The sequence below is a fragment of the Clytia hemisphaerica genome, unplaced genomic scaffold, assembly GCF_902728285.1.
Source record: "Clytia hemisphaerica strain Z4C2 unplaced genomic scaffold, Clytia hemisphaerica genome assembly, whole genome shotgun sequence".
In the NCBI taxonomy this organism is placed as follows: Eukaryota; Metazoa; Cnidaria; class Hydrozoa; order Leptothecata; family Clytiidae; genus Clytia; species Clytia hemisphaerica.
In genome coordinates, this window is record NW_027103741.1 from 552,273 (window position 1) to 555,705 (window position 3,433).

The 3,433-nt window shown below is 34.5% G+C and overlaps 1 long non-coding RNA gene across 1 annotated transcript; it reads right to left on the reverse strand.

The window, feature by feature from the left end:
* Positions 1–491: 491 nt before the first annotated feature.
* LOC136805223 (uncharacterized) lies at positions 492–2,904 on the reverse strand. The gene is made up of 4 exons (XR_010846362.1): positions 2,136–2,904; positions 1,720–1,776; positions 1,251–1,322; positions 492–896 (listed from the first exon to the last, which is right to left on the reverse strand). It is a non-coding gene; the product is annotated as an uncharacterized lncRNA (long non-coding RNA).
* Positions 2,905–3,433: the final 529 nt, after the last annotated feature.

The following is a 3,433-nucleotide window of genomic DNA, read 5'->3' on the forward strand; positions in this document are numbered from 1 at the left end:
ACGTAGATAAGGTGTTTCTGTTTCCCCTCCTCTTTCTTTTAATAACAAATCTCTCCGAATAACTCACAAATATCTGATCTTTTTCGCCAGTGATTTCTAGAACCCCAGTGGGCACAGGACGTCCTATGGACGTCCTTAGAAAGTCCATTTTGGACGGGAGGACGTCCGGCGGAGACGTCTATTAGACGTTCTATGGACGTGCAAAATGAAGTCATATCCGTCCGTCCGATTTCGGTCCGAATAAGACGTCCTTATTTGACGCGAAGTGGACGCTATTTGGACTGAAGGACGTTTTACAGACTTCATTTAGATGCAAGTACGAGTGAGTGACTTCATTACTTTGACCTTTTTACAGAGTTCATTTAAATGTCAAACTTTTTCATTGGAAGGTTTTATAGTCAGCTTTCCTCTTTAAAGCATTAAAAAATTCTCTTACGGCCTTTTTAATTTTGTTGAGTATTTATGTTTCTTTTCAAAAGAATTTCAATTTCAATTTCTGTAATTGAATTATTCCAAGTTGACAATATCACTTAATATCACTAAATTCAGTTAGTTTTTTCTCGTCAACACAACAACAAAGGTATTAGAAAAGTAACAAAATTAGGTTTTATACTTTGTCGAATATATTATCTTCTGAAGCAAACAACTGAAACAAGTATCGTAACAGGGTGGAAAAAAACTACGTACAAATTTTACGCCTTGATAAAATATATATAATACTTTTGATTCGTGTTGTACAAGATAATGAAATGTTTTGAAAGCTAAGTGCCCATTCTTAACTAGTTAAAAAAAAGTCTAATAACAGTCTTTAACTTCTACTTTGGTTATCACTTTTTCCTTCAAGTCGACGAGGGATGAAATCGACGTTGGAAAGTTCTTTCTTCTTCATGCACAACCTTGAAAGGAGAACAACAATTTATGAAAATGATTACAAATAGTTTGATAAAATCAAACAAGGAATGTCTTTTATTTGAGGATAATTATTGACTGTAATCCTCCTCAAAGAAGTGTGCCAAAATAACTTATAAATCTATGGGATACAGGGGAGTTAGTTTGTCACAGTTGTTAGGAGAGACTAATCTACAAAGCAAGTTTTTTGAGATCATAATGTGAGCTCCATTTCACCTTTCTTGATATAAATTGAGGGAACAGGTGCCTCCCTTGAAAGGTTTTGCCCAAAATCTTGGTACTTAATAAAGGGGGTATTTAGAAACTATGATCCCAATTTGATGGATGAATCTAAGGTTTACCTGTAACATGTTGATGATATTTTGGTTCAGCTGGACTGACGAGTTAGATTTATCCAATAGTGTTGATCGAATCTGGAAAACAAAATGAGGAAAGAAAAGTTTTGATTTTGGGAAAAAGTAGAAAAACCCTTAAAAACGTCTATAAATGTTTTTAGCTCTTTTTTATAATAGATAGTAATGAAACTACAAAAATTTAAGAACAATGCTATGCTGAAATTGAATTGCAAGGAATGCAAGAGTAAAATTGGGTAAAGAGCCTAAAATATTTTAATCTTGTCCTAAAATAAAAACAGGATGCAGGGTTGAGGGTCAAGAAACCAAAAAACTCTAATCTAATGTTAACTCGATTACCTCCTTCATTTCATTCCTAAGTGGTTAAGAATTTTTCACCGGATCACTGAAACAGGGGTGTATTCGTCAATAATAAAGTTGACTTGTGGTACCTAAAACACACCAAAGAATGGCATACCTTCCTTTGAACAATCAGTTATTTTTGCATTTTCCAGAGGACCAGTAGGGTGGGTACCTGAAAGGTAAAATAACAGTCAATCAGGGTATTCTGATATGAATGAAGCTTTTAAGTTTCTCAAAGAAAACCCATACACAACACCACACGACGCTTTTTTGATTAAATAATAACGCCTTTTGATCGAAAATCTTTCTCTGGTTTTGTCTTCCTCAACAATGGTGGGTTGTTGTCAACTAATCAAAAGTCACAGTTATTGCAAGTCTCCGGTCCCTTTTTGAACAAAATACTTTTGTCTCCTCTGTTGTTCCTTCAAAAAAAAAGAAATTTGTATTTCCCAAAGAACTTATCGAAACGTTAATTTTCAGAATTTTCTAGCCAATTATTAAAGAAAAGATCGTCTTGGAAATTTCACTCACCTGAAAATGATCAATCTATAGTCTTTGCTCCATCTTTTCAGCATAAGCTCCTTAAAAATGAAAGTGGCAAAAATAATAATCTTATCCCAACATTTTATAAACTGAAGAGCACCACATCATGCTTCGCTCACAATAAAGTTTCAATAAAAAGAATCAAAACAAAACATTCGAAATTTGGCGATTCGAATGTTCAAAGCGAATTTCGTATTCGAATGTTTTAAAAAAAAGAACGTCTCTAAATCAAAACATTCGAAATGCACTTTAGAGAAAATATTTTTCTAAAAATTGAAAAGGCCAAACGCTAGCTAATTAAACCAAATTAAAAATGCCTAAAAAACACAAACTACAGAGACAAACGTTTTGAGAAAAGAAGGCCTTCTTTTATTGCCTATCTCAAGAAGTCTTGATTTCTTGTGTCTAATTGTTTGCAAAATAGAATGAAAAGCTTAAACCAAAAGTCGAAAGAGAACACTCAAAACTTCGAAATGGAAAATGAACGGTGGACAAAATCAGCGGTGGAAGAAAAAACCAGGATGTTCAGAAACCAAAATGCAACAAGAAACAAATTTTCTTTAGAGCGCTAGGTTTGCGAGCCTGTGTTACGTTACACTACTGTATGAAAACAAACAGAAAGAAGAAATTTTTTGCCACTTACTCTTCTATAATCTTTTTACTTGCATCCTCCACTTTTAGCAATCTTTTGAACCATAAACAGAAGTTGTCAAATTGCCAGAAATATTGAAAAAGGATTGTCCACGACCATCATTTCTTCGCCTGCTCACGAAGTTTTGCTTTGAAGAGTACTCTGTCGCCTCAAAAAAATTTATGGAGAACTTTTATAACGGGCCAATCAGATGCTGTATTTCATTTTTATTTTCAAAAAGTAGTCGGGGGGTTATTAGAACTAACTGTTTATTAATTGACAGTTAGTAAAAATAATATGAAAATTTTTTTTATGTCTGAATCAAAAAGATATGAAAATGAAATTGTTATATTTGTGAAATTCTTGCTGAACGCTCCATTATTTGCATTTACAAAATCAATGTCATGAAATATTGCACCCCCGGCTACAGTCATGTTTGTATTCACTCGTTACCAGACTTCCAATCGCTGGTCTCAATAACATAATTTTAGACGTTCTAAGGACGCCTTTTAGACGTCCTGTAAAAAACAAGTCCGTTAAAGACGTCTTAAGGACGTCGCAATTGGACGGGGACGGGCTTTGGACGGGCGGACGTGATATGGACGTCATATAGTCGTCCTCCGGACTTTCTGTGCCCACTGGGACAGAGATCCTC